At 39.2% G+C, this 16642-nt stretch overlaps 2 pseudogenes; both read right to left on the reverse strand.

The window, feature by feature from the left end:
- Positions 1 to 229: 229 nt before the first annotated feature.
- Positions 230 to 483, reverse strand: LOC130030732 (costars family protein ABRACL-like; annotated as a pseudogene).
- A 12218-nt stretch (positions 484 to 12701) lies between these two features.
- On the reverse strand, positions 12702 to 12772 carry LOC130030839 (uncharacterized; annotated as a pseudogene).
- Positions 12773 to 16642: the final 3870 nt, after the last annotated feature.

Genomic DNA, 16642 nt, shown 5'->3' on the forward strand with positions numbered 1-16642 from the left:
CCCGTGGCCTCAGTTTTCCAACCAGATTCCTGAGAAAAATAATAGATCTTATTTTACAGTGCCATACATACATTTTGAAGATATAAAAAAAGGACATTTCTAAAACATGAGTCTCCATTTTTAACAATGTCCTGTAAAAATACAGTAAGTCTGCCCATCAGTCTGCCCCTGGTTAAATATCCAGTTTGCCAAAAACAAAGCTTAAAGCTAAAAAGATATGCAAAACACATTAATCTTGCAGCAACACAATATCAACGTCATCGTGAACCACTTGTAAAAGCAGTTCTCCTGTGTAGGTCACAATCTTCCTTTTTTTTTTTTTTTGGCAGCTTTGAGCGTTCCAATGAGGGCTTCAAAGAGTTTGGCACATTTGTCATCTCGGAAGAGAACCCCAAATTTCTCACTTAAATTCCCATCAGCATTTTTTGAACCCAGACGATGAATTTCCTCCACCAAGAGGTTAACTTCATGATCCACATTCATGGCTTCCTCCCCACCTCCTGGTCTCCAGCGAGGAAGAGGTGGAGGGAGGAAGTGACTGAAGCAAAGAGACCCGCTTGGGGGGAGGAAGAGGAGGAGGAGGGGACAGGAAGAGGAGGAGGAGGGGGGAAGGAGGAGGAAGAGGAGGAAGAAGATCGGGTTAATTTTAACGTGTAGCAGAAAGATAAAAAAAATTACCTTAGATTTTGATATTTCAACTGCAGATAAAATCAAAGCCAGTTGTACATATCTATGTATATAAAATTTTATGATTAGATACATTGCTTGTTTTGAAGATGGTGATAATTCTAAACTCAAGAGATACAGATTTATCAACCAAAAAGTGGAGTAAAGAGCTAGGCCTATACAAAACCTCAATAATTGAGCCACAGCTACTGTGCTCTCAGCATTTTTCAAGCTCATCTCAACATACTAATTTTTGATCAGTCATCATTTAGTTATCCCAAGGAAATATTTAATTCTCCTGTACAGTTCAATAACCCTGCGCACATGTATTTTCTAACAATTACCAAAATATGTTGTGTTTTTATGTTTGCATTTCTCTCTCATATTGCAGGACACATTAAGATGGGACTATATTTTTTTTGTTCTGCATTATGAGTATCCAGCATTATGCCTTAAATATAGCAAGTACACAAAGCATTTGAGTCAAACTTAAAACAAAATGCATCTATAAATATCTTGTCTTGATTTTCTGCCATGCTTATTCCCAAACATGATTTTGTCCTAATCTATAATTAAAAGCACATATAGAAATTAATAAAACTGTGAATTACTTTTCCACAAATGTGTACTATAACATTGTAGCTACCTACTGTCTCTGTATTTTCCCTTTGGTTGTTTTAATGGTTCATGAAAAAATTTTTTAACTTTTATAACAGTTCTTATTACTACCCATATATTGTTATATAAAGATTTATCTCTCATGCATTAAGAAAAGCTAAAGTCACTTGGGAATATGTTATTTACTTCTTTTCATGATATCTTAAGTATTTTTTATACTTTCATTAAAACATGTCTCTTCTTTTGGACTTTTTTCCTCCAGTTCCTTTCATTCTCCTTGTTTCTGTATTCCCTCCTGGTCCCTTGCCTACTTAAATTTTTGTAGTTCTAAAATAATGACTTTACTGTAAGATGGTTTTATATATATAATAACAAAATGCAACCCTTATAGACACTCAAATTACTATAACATTTCTTTTTTTCTCACCACTAAGATATTTTGAAAGAATACTGACAACTTACTGTGATTTTAGATCATAGCCAATCCTCCTTATCATGTATCCTTCTTTTACTTGTTTCAATAGATTCCTAGAAGTAGGATTTGGAAGTCAGTTAATATGATTTGTTTATACCCCTCTAAAAATCCTTTGTCATAGAAAGACTGCACTCATCTGGGGAATATAAAGTAACAGAATGGGAGACAAACACCCAAGAACAGTTGAGATAAGTACCAGGAGGTCTGCTCCATGGCTTGGAAGCCAGCAACACCTGCGGGGGGGGGGGGGACACACAGCTCAGATAGAGAAGGGAACACCAAGTAAAGGGTGTCAGGAGGACTCACTCAGGATGCGAGATGCACGCTGACTATAGACCGAACACGATGGTCACTCAATACCTTTATTGCAAACCACAACACCCTAAAGGAAAGAGAGAGCGAAAGGGAATGCCCTGCATAGAGGTGGGGTGGGATTGGGAGATGGGAGGGGATGGGGGGAAAGGCTACTGGGTTCATTGGTGGTGGAGAATGGACACTGGTGGAGGGATGGGTACTTGATCATTGTATAACTGAAACCCAAAAACAATAATATGTAAATCTACAACTGTACCTCATGGTGTTTCACTAATAAAAAAAATCCTTTGTCAGATGATTATTATTTCTGAACTTTATCTTGACAAGTGTATAACATAAAGTTTACAAAGTGAACATATTTGGTTTTTATTCTTGGTATTCTTGCAAAGTTTCTTATTTTAATTCAGCAATTCCATTTTTATTTTTAAATATCCCATTTTCTTTTAAGTTTGCCAACTGTAAGCAATAATTTTATTCATAAAGAGTGCAACTTGATATTTTTAAAGAATAAATCAAGATTAAGAATCTGCATGTTACCCAAAAGGAGAGAGAGAACAAAAGGGCAGAACACAGAGGCAGGGTGGAATGGGGGAATGGGGGTGGGATACTGGGATCATTGGTGGTGGAGAATGGGCACTGGTGGAGGGATGGGTACTTGATCATTGTATAACTGAAACCCAAGCACAAAAATTTGTAAGTCTACAACTGTACCTCATGGTGTTTCACTAATAAAAATTTTAATAAAAGAAAAAAAGAATCTGCATGTTATTCTATCAAATATTTATGTAAACTGCTATATTATACATCTAAATTTCAGTTTCTTTATCTTTCATGACCATTTCTTATGCAATTTCTTTTCTCATACATTGATAATAATTTTTTATACTACTTCTCATATATCCCTGCACTTGAACATATGGATATTTACTATGACAACATATATCTTCTTCTTATATTTTTATTCTACTTCACAGAACAGGGAGAAAGGGCTACAAAGTTTAAGAAGAGAACTCCCAGAACATCCACCAACAGGGAGCTCTTTGGCACTATTGCTGCATCATGGGAAGATGCCGTTGTTGACAACATTCACGAGGAATACAATAGACTTTTTCAGCACCTCCATGATTGTGTGAGGAACTCCAAGAGAGAGATAGCCACAAAAAAACACCTGTATTCGAAAACTCTTGAGCTTATTCACCAGTGTAGCTTGGCACAAGGCTCAGACAACCACAAGCTAACGTCCAAGCTCGCAAAGCAGTGCAGAGATGCGATAAACGAAGACCTCAAAGAGAGAAGAGCAGCAGTGCTGGTAGATGCAGCAGAAGGTGGGAAAAAGCATTTGTAACAGCTGCCTGTCCTTCGCCAACTACAAGACCAAGATGACTGCCCTCCGGCATCCTGATGGATCTATCACATCTTCCAGAAGGGCAATGGAGAAGATTATCCATGACTTCTACTCAGATCTCTTTGATAGTCACGTCTCCTGCCCACATATCAAATTCCACAGGATGGATATGTCGTTCCCAACGTTCACCCTTCCGAAATCCAACACGCCATTTTGTCAATAAAGAAACAAACAACACCTCGCCCAGACAAGGTCAGACCTAAACACCTGAAGAACCCGCCATCAGCACTCATCAATACACTGGCTCAGCTCTTCAAATGCTACCTGTCTGAATGCAATGTTCCGTCCCAATGGAAAACCAGCAGGACTGAACTACTGTACAAGAAGGGAGACATCCATATTGGCAACTATTGCTCGATCTGATCTGCCTATTGTCTGTCATGTAGAAGCTGTTCACTTGAGTCATCCTAAATAGGATTGGCAGAACACTAGATGAAGGTCAACCATATAAGCAAGCTGGGTTCCGCAAAGGATTCATCACCATCGACCATATCCACATGATAACCAAGCTCATTGAGGTTTCTTGGGAGTTCAAGATGCTGCTCTGTCTAAAGTCCATTGATTTAAAGAAGGCCTTTGATTCTGTTGAGATGGAAGTGGTCATCGAAGCCCTAGCCAATCAGGGTGTTCAAACTCAATACATCAGGATCCTCCGTAAGTTGTATTACAGATTCACTGCAAGGATCTCACCATTCTACAAAGAAGTGATCATCCATGTCAAGAGAGGAGTTCGGCAGGGTGATACCATTTCACCAAAACTCTTCAATGCCACCCTCAAGAATGTCATGTGACGACTGGAATGGGAAGGAATGACAATAGACGATCAGCAACTATACCACCTCCACTTTGCTGATGACATCGTTCTAATAACACCAAACATTAGCCAAGCGGCACAAATGCTGGCCGACTTTTACCGTGAGTGTGGAAAGGTCGGACTCCAGCTGAATCTCACAAAGACAATGCTTATGAAAAACAGTCTCATTCCTGACATTCCATTCACTCTCAACGGAATGACCATCTCCGAATGCAGCAGTTATGTGTACCTAAGTCGAGAAGTCAACATGACGAATGACCTGGCACCGGAGTTGCACAGAAGAAAGGGAGTGCCTTGTAACGCCCTCAAGAGCATCGAAGAAATAGCTAAGAGGACGAAGAACCTCCAGCTCTGGGCACATCTCTTTGATTCCACTGTTCTTCCTGCATTAACGTACGCCTCAAAGACCTGGGTCCTATGAAAACAGGATAAGAACGCTATTCAGGTCTCCCAAAGAGGAATCGAAAGAGCTATGCTTGGAGTATCATATTTCAATCAAATGAGCGAAAGAATCTGGAGTTCTGACCTCTGTCGATGGTCAAGAATCAGGGACGCTGCCTCATTTGCCAAGGTGTCGAAAATCAGATGGGATGGACACGTAATGAGATTTGGAGACAACCGCTAGACTAGAGCCATTACTGACTGGATTCCGCGGGACATCAAAAGACCGCACAGTCACCCATCTACAAGGTGGTCAGACTTCTTCATCAAGACTCTGAACAATCAGTTTGAGGCTTCACGTTCCTAGAACAAACAGATGCCATTGGGCTACACTAGCATGCGACAGGGACGAATGGAGACCTTAATGGTGCCCGCTCATGCAAATCGATGATTAACGGGAAGTCAAGTGTTTAAGGATCAAGATATTTTTATTCTATTAATAATATACTTTGGTTTATTACTCACTACTATATGCATTAACCCAACCAATCTGATGTATACTACTCCCTTCTTACTTTTTCACTTGAAGTTTATGAATCAATTCTCTCCAAAATACTAGATGTTAGCTATTAGATGTATATGGCTACTAGTGTTTGAAACACAGTCAGTCTGAATGATTTGTGAAATCATTGTAATCTACACATAGGTTTTTAAAAACATAATACAGGGGTCAACGAGATAGTATAGTAGGTAAGGCATTTGTCTTGCCTATGAATGACCCAATTTAATCCTTGGCACCACATATGTCCCCTGAATTCATTTAGAAGTTATTCTTGAGCACAGAGTCAGGAGTCAGCTTTGAGCACCTCCAGTTTTGTCTGAAATAAAAAAAAGAAAAAGACTGTACACCGAACAATAAAATGGGAGTTAAAAATACAATAAGAATAGTACAAAATTAAGTTTAAAAAAAAGATAACAATAACTATTGGTTATATGTTGAAAAAATAGTTGGGATATATTGGTTTGCATAAGATTTTTATTTTGATTCACGTTCCTCCTCATTAGAAATTCAGTAATTAATTATGGTTTTGCTTTAGATTCCTTGATCCTTCAGACTATGCTTTAAAACCCCTCAAAAAATGTTCATTAAACATAAGCTTTACATACCTCATTTATAGTGGTTTCTTTTTTTTTTTCTTTTTGGGTCACACCTGGCAATGCACAGGGGTTACTCCTGGCTCTGAGCTCAGGAATTACCCCTGGCCGTGCTCAGGGGACAATATGAGATGCTGGAAATTGATCCCGGGTTGGCCGTGTGCAAGGCAAATGCCCTACCCGCTGTGCTATTGCTCCAGCCCCTCTTATAGTGGTTTCTTAATGAGTACCTTACCTTTTTCTCACTATTCAGAACTACTCATATGTTTAATTTTGTCTTTACTGCAAATTATTTTTTTAAATTTGGTTTTAGTTATCTCACGTCTTTCAAGAATTCCAAGTACTACTACATTTGGCTGTCATTTTATCTCCATTTATTGAAACCAACATTTTCACTGTTTTAATTTTCATCTACCTCTGTATCATCTCTGGTCCCTCAAAACATTTATTGGATAAATCACGGCAGAGCCTGGCAAGCTCCCCATGATGTATTCGATATGCCAGACACAGTAACAACAAAGTCTCCAATGAAGACGTTACTGGGCCCGCTCGAGCAAATTGAGCAAGTTTCTTTAATAATGTAGGAGTACTGTTATTTGTTCAGCCATTGACTAAACTGATTGAATTGGGCATGAACTCCAAAAGCAGGGTCCCAGTGAAGGGACTGGATGGACCCAGGGCAAGCTGTAAGCTACCCTGGCATCGAAAGGGGACAAGCTAAGTGCTATTTGATGTATAATAAGTTAAGAGCACTGTCATGGAACAAACTCTGTCATGACCCAAGAAAAAGTAACTGAATAAGGAAGTTGCTGGAGTAAGGAAAGACTAACCTGGCTTGAGACTGTAGTCTGGGGTACATAGCAAGATGTCCCCAGGAAGAGCCAAACTTTAAACTTACTGTGTTTATACGAAATGACTAGAAATATAATAAGAAGTAAATTCACTATGATTGTTTAAATGGATTACTAGCTGAGGAAGGACAAAGCAATCCACTCTAGATGGAATCCTGCCCTTGAGCTGACCTCCTAGTAATCTAATCTATAGTGCTGAACCTTCAGATGAGATCTTGTCCTTGAGTTAATCTACTAGAACTTCCTCTGAAGGAGGAGCTTTACATCTGTTTGTTGTTATGATAATGCTCAATCCCACCTATGTGTGCCCCACCCTTCATGATCTACAAATCACAATCACAAATCATCCTGTTATTCGTCGATTGCCTCGAGCAGGCCCCAGTAACTCTCCTTCATCCTAGCCCTGAGATTATATTCAAGGCTCTTTAGGAGAATGAGACCCATCATTGTTACTGGTATTTGGCATATTGGGTACGCCACGGGGAGTTTGCCAGACTCTGCCATGTGGGCAGGCTACATTCGGTAACCTGCCAGTTTGTCCAAAGTAGGAATGAGATGTCATAATAAGATGTCATAATAAGATATCTCGGTTCCGGGAGCTGGTTTTTATAGTCTCCGAGTCTTGGCCATTGATGGGATTACATGGTGCCAGGGGGCCAGTTGGTGGGTGTGACCCCCGCCTACTGGAATTTGGAGGATCTGGGTGGAAGATGCCCAGCCCCAATCCAAGTAGACTTGGAGATCTTGGCCCCAGAACCCGCGTGGCTTTGTCCCTCTGCCGGTACCTTCAGGTGTGTGGAGAGTGGTCTCAGCATGGTGGTGGCTGGTCCTGGAGGTCTTCAGCTGCAGGAGCCCTGGTCAGGGCGGGGAGGAAAGCTCAACCCGCTCCCCTCCAACGGGCCCCGGTGAGGACATGATCTACATAACTATGATATAAGGGGAGAGTAGGGACTATGATGAAGAGGAGACTAGAAAGAAGAGGACTATGAGGAAGAGGATGAGGGAACAATGATGACTGCATCTATGACCAAAACTTAGGCTATGATTGTGCTATAAGGGGAGATCTCAGACTATACTGGGGAGGAGAGAGAAATAACTGACTACCAAACTACCAACCAGCCTGGGGGCCCTGGTTCTCCATTCACCTGGTCCTTCATCCAGCCAGCCACTGCCGTGGGCTGGCCAGGTGAATGGTTCTCGGCCACCGAGTCCAGTGTGCCTTAGTGCTTTCTTTTGAAACACACACAGAAATATTTTATTCAAATATTCCAAACTACTTAGAATTTAGATAGGTTTTAGTTCTTTGGTAAGAATTTCATTATCTATATCTCTTTTCAATATTCTCTCTCCCTTTTTTTTGAAGTCACTTTATCAAGATATTTACAATACTGTTAAAGATAGCTTCATGCAGACAATATTCCAAGACCACACTCACCACTAGTGCAGTTAGTTTCTTCCACCAAAGGTCCCCCCTGTGTAAACTGCCATATTTTTCCCATTAAGCCTCTGCTCTGTGGACAAAGGCTTCCAGTTTGTGGTCTTTGGCCATTTGTTGCTCCCGCGTGTCTATCTTTACATGTACCTATGTGTAACACTTGTGTATCGTTAAATCCCAGATATGAGGGTAATCATTTTTTATCTATATCTTTCCATCTGACACACTTTACACATTGCAGGTTAATACAGAGTTACACCATAATTTCCCATGGTCTGTCTGTAGTATTTGTCAGAAAAACTCATTATTCCTATGGTTAGAGTGGTATATTTTGAGATAATATGTAAAATAGCTAACTGTTTACCATAGCTTCTTCACTCTTTTCTTTGCTTTTGAATGAATTTCAAGAGACCCTTGATAAACATTTTTCACAATGATGATAATTCTTCAAACACATTTTAAAAGAGCAATCGATACTCATTGCTCAACATCAGAATTACTTAACCTTTACATGATTAATTAAATCCACCTTCTTCCACTCGGCTTTTTTTTTATATACCTTTTATAAAATTCTGGAATGTCATCACACTTTGTCAAAATAAATTTTGAAACTAAACTATTTTGCAAAATGCACAAGATGTAGATAAATATAAATTGCTACACTGTGAAACGAATCTATGTGAATAGCCTCAACAGACTACAAAGATCAGTTGGTAAAAACCTGACAGCAAAAGTTGTGATTACAAGTACACGGTAAATATCTATATTGTAGTTAGGGAAAAAAACTCTAAAAACAAATGCCGTTTCCATAAGCTGTATTGTGGTCAAATAAGATAATTTATTGCATTAGAAATATTTGGAGATAATAGAAATAAGAAGACATAAAGGCAAGAAATATGTCTTTCTTTTTTGTCAATTTACTTTCTTTATATATTAACCTGTTTTTATTGAGGTATTAAGTTTTACAATACTGTTATTTATACTTTTCAAGGATACGTAATTTTGATACCAAACCTGCCACCGGAGAGCCCATATCCCTCAAGGAGTGCCCCCCCACCACAAACCCTCACTTCGTATAAGCTCAATTCTATAAACAAAATCTTCAGTTCTGAAGAAATCTGTCTTTCAGTTTGATTTTAATAACTTATTAGCTAGGAAATCACAGTCAATAGATTCATTAATTTTTTATTCTGGCACACAAGCGTATATAGTATGTTCTAGGCATTCCCTTGGGTGCTTAGCAATAGAGTGGTTAACACACAGGACCACTTTTTGTGTGATGACTCTGTCCATAATCCTGGAAAAAACTTAAATCCCAAAAAGTGAAAACTATACTGAAACATTTCAGCAAGAAACTAATACTATTTGATTTATGTTTTCTACAGATTGTACTGTTCCATGCATGAATAACTATTGCGGATATAAGAGTGGAAGCAATCCCAAACCCATTTTAATCACCGTTTACCTCACTGGAACATGCAAATAAGGCAGTGGGGTTATTATTGAATCTATAGTCATTGAAATTTGCTCAGGTAAAACACTCAGCTTATAGAGACATACTAACTAGGAGGAATCAATACTAGGTAACTAATTTTGAACTTTAGCACTGTAGCACTGTCCTCCCGTTGTTCATCGATTTGCTCGAGTGGGCCCAGTAACGTCTTCATTGTGAGACTATGTTGTTACTGTGTTTGGCATATTGAATACATCACGGGTAGCTTACCAGGCTTTGCCATGTGGGCAAGATACTTTGCCATGTGGGCAAGATAGCTTGCCGGGCTCTCCGAGAGGGGTGGAGAAATTGCACCAGCGTCGGTCCGGGTCGGCCAAGTGCAAGGAAAATGCCCTACCCGCTGTGCTATTATAATTTTTTGTTTTGTTGTTGTAGCTGTTTTTTGAGTCATATCTGGTAATACTCAGTGCTTACTCTTGGGTCTTCACTCAGGAATCACTCCTGATGGGGCTCAGGGTGCTATATATGGTGACGAGGACTGAATCCAGATCGGCAGTCTACAAGATAAGCCCAATAGTTATGTACAATCACCCTGTCCCCTATTAATCAAAATTTTAATTACTAAACTTTAATCATCTAGTCTCCCTATGTTCCATTTATTTTAGTTTACAAAATTTTTGCCCTGCACAGTTTCCATATACAATAGAGCCCTGGAGACTCCATTACAAAGAAATTCACTAAGGAGCAAGAGATAGCTGTGGATAACTAGATTCAATGAAGCATAGATAAATATATTTAGAATATTTAATAAGGAAGATGCACATACAATGCATTAAATTCCTAGAGAATCATGGCAAGTTTAATAGAAAAATTACTTGGGAGAAAAGTACATGTGAGAAGAAAAGTACATGGGAGAAAATTCAAATAATAAAACACATGCATAGCACACACAACATCTTCATTTCAATCTCCCTTTCCACTCCACATGCCATGCTTCTTCTTCTTTTTTTTAATTTTTATTAGCAAAACACCATGAGGTAAAGTTGTAGACTTACAAATTTTTGTGTTTGGGTTTCAGTTATACAATGATCAAATACCCATCCTTCCCAGTGCCCATTCTCCATCACCACAGGTCCCAGTATCCCTCCCACCCCTCATCCCCCCAACCCACCCCGCCTCTGTGGCAGGGCATTCCCTTTTGTTCTCTCTCTCCTTTTGGGTGCTGTGGTTTTCAAGAGAGGCATTGAGTGGCAATCATGTTCGGTCTATAGTCTACTTTCAGCATGCATCTCCCATCCTGGGAGGATCCTCCAACACCCTTTACTTGGTGTTCCCTTCTTGTCTGAGCTGCCTTTTCCCCTAGCATGTGTGGCTGGCCTTCAAGCCTTGGAGTGAACCTCCTGGTACTTATCTCGGCTATTCTTGGGTGTTAGTTTCCTATTTTATTACTTTATACTCCCCATAGGAATGCAATACTTCTATGTTTGTTCCTCTCTTCCTGACTCATTTTACTTAGCATAATACTTTTCATATAGTACCACTTATATGTAAATTTCATGACTTCATCTTTTCTAACAGCTGCATAGTACTCCATTGTGCAGATGTACCAAAGTTTCATTAACCAGTCATCTGTTCTCAGGCACATGGTTTTTTTTCCCAGATTTTAGCTATTTTAAACAGTGCAGCAATGAACATAGAAGTGCAGATGTCATTTCGACTGTACTTTTTTGCCTCTCCAGGGTATATTCCCAGGAGTGGTATTGCTGGGTCAAATGGGAGCTCAATTTCTAATTTTTTGAGAATTGTCCATACTGTTTTCCAAAAGGGCTGAACCAGTTGGCATTCCCACCAGCAGTGATGGAGGGTCCCTTTCTCTCCACATCCGCGCCAACACTGGTTGCTTTTGTTCTTTTGGATGTGGATCAGTCTCTGTGGTGTGAAATGATATCTCTTTGTTTTGATCTGCATCTCCCTGATGATTAGTGATGTAGAGCATTTTCTCATGTGCCTTTTAGCCATTCGGATTTCTTCTTTGAGAAAGTTTCTGTTCATTTTGTTGCCCCATTTTTTGATGGGGTTGGATGTTTTCTTCTTGTGGAGTTCAACCAGTGCTTTGTATATCCTTGATATCAACCCCTTGTCAGATGAGTATTGGTCGAATATACTTTCCCATTCTGTAGACTGTCTTTGTATTTTGGTCACTGTTTCTTTGGAGATGCAGTAGCTTCTTAGTTTAAGATAGTCCCCTTTGTCTATCTCTGTTTTCACTTGCTTGGCCAGTGGCCTGTCATCCTTGAAGATGCCATTAGCTTCAATGTCGTGGAGGGTTTTGCCAACCTTATCTTCAATGTACCTTATAAATTCCAGTCTGATGTTGAGGTCTTTAATCCAGTTTAATCTTACTTTAGTACATGGTGTTAGGTAGAGATCTGAGCCCATTTTTCTGCATGTAGCTGTCCAGTTTTGCTAGCACAATTTGTTAAAGAGGGTTTCCTTGCTCCACTTCACATTTCTTGCTCCCTTATCAAAGATTAGATGATCACATGTTTGGGGGTGATGTCAGTATATTCAACCCTGTTCCATTGGTCTGCAGCTCTGCATTTGTGTCAGTACCATGCTGTTTTAATTATTATTGCTTTGTAGTAGAGTTTGAAGTTAGGGAGGTTGATTCCTCCCATTTTCTTTTTCCCAAGAATTGCTTTAGCTATTCGTGGGGTCTTATTGTTCCATATGAATTTCAGGAGTGTTTGCTCCATTTCTTTGAAGAATGTCATGGGTATCATTTAAGCATCACATTGAATTTGTACAATGCTTTGGGAAATCTTGCCATTTTGACAATGTTAATTCTCCCGATCCATGACCGGGGGATATCTTTTTATTTCTTCTTGTCCCCTTTTATTTCCTCAAGTACCGTTTTGTAGTTTTCTTTGTACAGGTCTTTTACTTCCTTAGTTAAGCTGATTCCTAGGTACTTGATTTTCTGGGGCACATTTATGAACAGGATTGTTTTTTTCATGTCACTTTCTTCTCTCTCACTATTTGCATATAGGAAAGCCATGCACTTTTGGGTATTGATTTTATAGCCTGCAACTTTACTATACAAGTGTATTGTTTCTAGGAGTTTCTTGGTAGAGGTTTTAGGGAACGCTTCACGAATTTGCATGTCATCCTTGCGCAAGGGCCATGCTAATCTTCTCTGTCACTGTCACTGTCACTGTCCTCCCGTTGTTCATCGATTTTGCTCTAGCAGGCCCAGTAACACTGTGAGACTTGTTACTGTGTTTGGCATATCGAATAAGTCACAAGTAGCTTGCCAGGCTTTGCCATGCAGGAGAGATACTCTCAGTAGCTTGCTAGGCTCTCAGAGAGGGGCAGAGGAATTGAACTCGGGTCAGCCATGTTGGCTGCGTGCAAGGCAAATGCCCTACCCGCAGTGCTATGGCTCCAGACCAATCTTCTCTGCATCATCCCAATTTTAGTATATGTGCTGTCGAAGTGAGCACTGCCATGCTTCTTATACCCCAAACCACTGAGGCTTTTTCTGGTCACCCCAAATATTGCAGGAAAACCCTATCCATTGTGCTATAGCCTCACATACCAGACTCAGGCAGCTGTATCACTGGGCCCCAGCATTGAAGTTACAGGTTTTCAGTGCTGAGCTGGGCAGTGCAGTGTCGCCCCACCCCCTGAACTCCATGATGTGTCAGCCACATTAAAAAGAAAGGAAAAGAAATAAAAAGAAAGGTCATATTAAAGCTAGAGTAGCATCTCTTTACTTATTTAATTTCAGCCTGCATATACTTGTATGGATATCTATTTCCCAAGCTCAGTGATGATCATTTCAGAACTTTTGTTTTTTTAAAATGACTTTTATTTATTTATTTATTTATTTATTTTTAATGTTTTTTTCTTTTTGGGTCACACCGAGCGATGCTCAGGGGTTACTCCTGGCTCTGCACTCAGGAATTACTCCTGGCAGTGCTCGGCGAATCATATGGAATGCTGGGAATCGAACACGGGTAGGCCGTGTGCAAGGCCAAAGCCCTATCCAATGTGCTATCGCTCCAGCCCCAAGAACTTTTGATTTTTAGTATCTGTGTAATATTCAGTCCATACTAAGAAATCAAAAGCCATGATGTGAGGCTTCTCTCCTGTCCTTATTTCCTCTATCACTATGGAGATTCTCAATGTATTTTACCACTATTGGTGCCCAAAATTAATTCAATGGTTACTTATTTTTATAAAAGTATTTTTAAATTGTATTTATCATTTAGGTCAGAGTGATAGCATAGTGGGGAGGGTGTTTCCCTTGCACGTGGCCGACCCGGGTTTGATTCCTTCCCCTCCTTGGAGAGCCCGGCAACCTACCAAGAGTATCTTGCCACATGGCAAAGCTTGGCAAGCTCCTCGTGTTGTATACGATATGCCAAAAACAGTAACAACAAGTCTAACAACAGAGACGTTACTGGTGCATGCTTGAGCAAATCAATGAACAACAGGACAGTGCTACAGTGCTATCTATCATTTATTAAAAATACACCACTCAGATATCAAGCTGAAAGGAGTAATTTAAGCTTAAAGAAAATTATTCAAGGTAGAATCAATGAAATTCATACCAATGAAAGCATGTTGGTATGTGCATATATATATATATATATATATATCTTAATGTTTGTATAGGACAAAAATGTAAATACCATTAAAGCAATGAAATATGTAACAACTGATAAGAGATGGTCCTGGTATAAGTACTGTTCAACCGCACCTGATAATGCTGCAGGTAACCTTGAAGGTGTCTAGGTATCTTCCATTTTTGTAAACAGTGTCTTTTTTTCAAGCTATTTCTGTTTGGAATGATGGTCTCTTCTACTCAGTAATCACCTCTTTATCTAATTTAATCTCTAATTTATTTCTTTATTAAGACACATCCATATACTCTATCATGTATTACAATGATTTCTTTGTCTACTTGTCATTCCTATAGGACCAGAGGCTCTGTTTGTGTCTCTGACTTTCTGAACCAGACACCTGGCTCATGCTCTCCAAGGGCTGATGGAATATGAAAGTACAAAGTAGGTGTTTAGTTATTATTTGCTGAATTGATTTGATTGGGCCAATGAAAATTCCTACTCCCTCAAGGTCTTCATTGTTAAATGTCACTTCAGACTTAAGCAGCAATGATGAATCATGGCTCCCAGGGAAAAAAAAATTTTAAATAAGCATCTGTTGCCAGGAAACAGAGCAAGTTTCCCTGGCAGAGTTTTATGGATTATTTTATCAACGTTAACTCATATCAGTAAGAAGCCCCTGTAAGTATGGGATAGAAAAAGGGAGACAAAAGGAGAACAGGAAGCACTAAAACTGCTCTGGTGTGGAAGATGAGGGAGTTGTAGAGACATTGTGTTTCAGAAACATTAATATTAACTCTGTTACTGTGTTTGGCATATTGAATATGTCACGGGTAGCTTTGCCATGCCAAACACAATAACAACAAGTCTCACGATGCAGACATTACTGGGCCTGCTCGAGCAAATCAATGAACAACGGGAGGACAGTGACAGTGACAATATTAACACTGCTATAAATCTTGGTGCCTAAATTTAAAATAAATGAAAAAATTGTGTTTGTTTTTTTTTGGCTACACCCAGGGTGCTCGGGAGACCTTTTTTTGCTCTCTTCTGAGGGAACACCGCTGGCTAGCTCAGGAGACAAAATGTGGTGCTGGGGATCAAACCTGAAATGGCTGGGTGCAAGGGAAGTGCACTACTCTCTGAATCTTGGCTCTGGCTCTGAATTATGGCTCTGGCTCTTCTTTTTTTGTTTGTTTGTTTAATTTACTTCTTTTTTTCCTCTAAATTTTATTTTATTAAAGCACCCAAAATGATGATGGCCATTTGTATAGAATTTTCCTATTTTTACCTACTTTCTTTACCCTGACTCATCTTATCCTATGATGGATATCACTATTATAGGATGATGAATGTGATGATTCACATATTTCACAGAAATTATACAAAATAATATGAGAATCTATACCAAACTTTCTTTTGCCTTCACTTCTTTTTTGAGCTTATGTGTGTGTGTGTATGTGTGTGTGTGTGTGTGTGTCTGAATTCAATTTCAATTTGTATCCTATTCTCAATAATTTACCAATAATAACTCTCAGGTGAAATTTTGTATGAGATGAAGGTCTGTTTTCCATACCTGTGAATTACTCTCTTTTTATAAAGAAATCCATTGTATCTCCTATTTGTTTAAACATTCATGAGCTTTAAAATTATTATAGTTTTTAAATTTGCTCTCTAGATATATTTGAAAATTAAGTGTACATTATGCATATTCCGCTTTTAAAAAGATTTTGATAAGAGCTTTTAAATATTTTTGATATTTTTTTTCCCCAAAGATAGTGAGGGAAGAAAATTTCCAGAACGTTTTGTAAGATGTGTCTGTCTTCATTCTGTATCAATCAGGTTAATACTTAGTGATGTGATTTAGCTGTATGCCTGGGGACATTCAGCAGAACCTGTTAAGGTACTTTCCCCATAATCACTTTCTGTTTTTTAAGCCAAGTTTCAAACTGACCCTTCTATTAAGTTTAATTATGATTGCAAGATACATCAATAGCCATTAGGAAATATAGATTCATTTCCAGCAAGACCCGAAAGACACCTGGGCCAAAATGAGTTCCTGGGTACGAAGAGAGAAATCCAGAGCAAGATAGATACAGTGAGCAAGGATCTGGGGTTATTCTTTCATTGGGAGGCAGCGAGTAGAAGTGTCTTGGTTGTTGTGGAATCACTCCTTATTAGTGAAATCAAATAAAAAAAATAGCAACCCAAAATTTCTCTGGTAAAGAGAAATAAGAAGAAAATAAAAAGAAATAAACAGGTCAGTTTCAACTGGACGATATTTAAATCAGCAGATTCTGTAAAACTCAAGCGCTTTTGGGAAGAGGCGGTGTGGCTTTTGCCTAAATCTGTTGTGATTGGCAATGTGCATGAGCTAGCTCTCTCTGAAGTAGATGGCACGGCATCAGATCCAAGTTGGGGAAGGTGATGCCACCCATCTTCATTT

The sequence above is a fragment of the Sorex fumeus genome, unplaced genomic scaffold, assembly GCF_029834395.1.
Source record: "Sorex fumeus unplaced genomic scaffold, SorFum_2.1 ptg000044l, whole genome shotgun sequence".
Classification (NCBI taxonomy): domain Eukaryota; kingdom Metazoa; phylum Chordata; class Mammalia; order Eulipotyphla; family Soricidae; genus Sorex; species Sorex fumeus.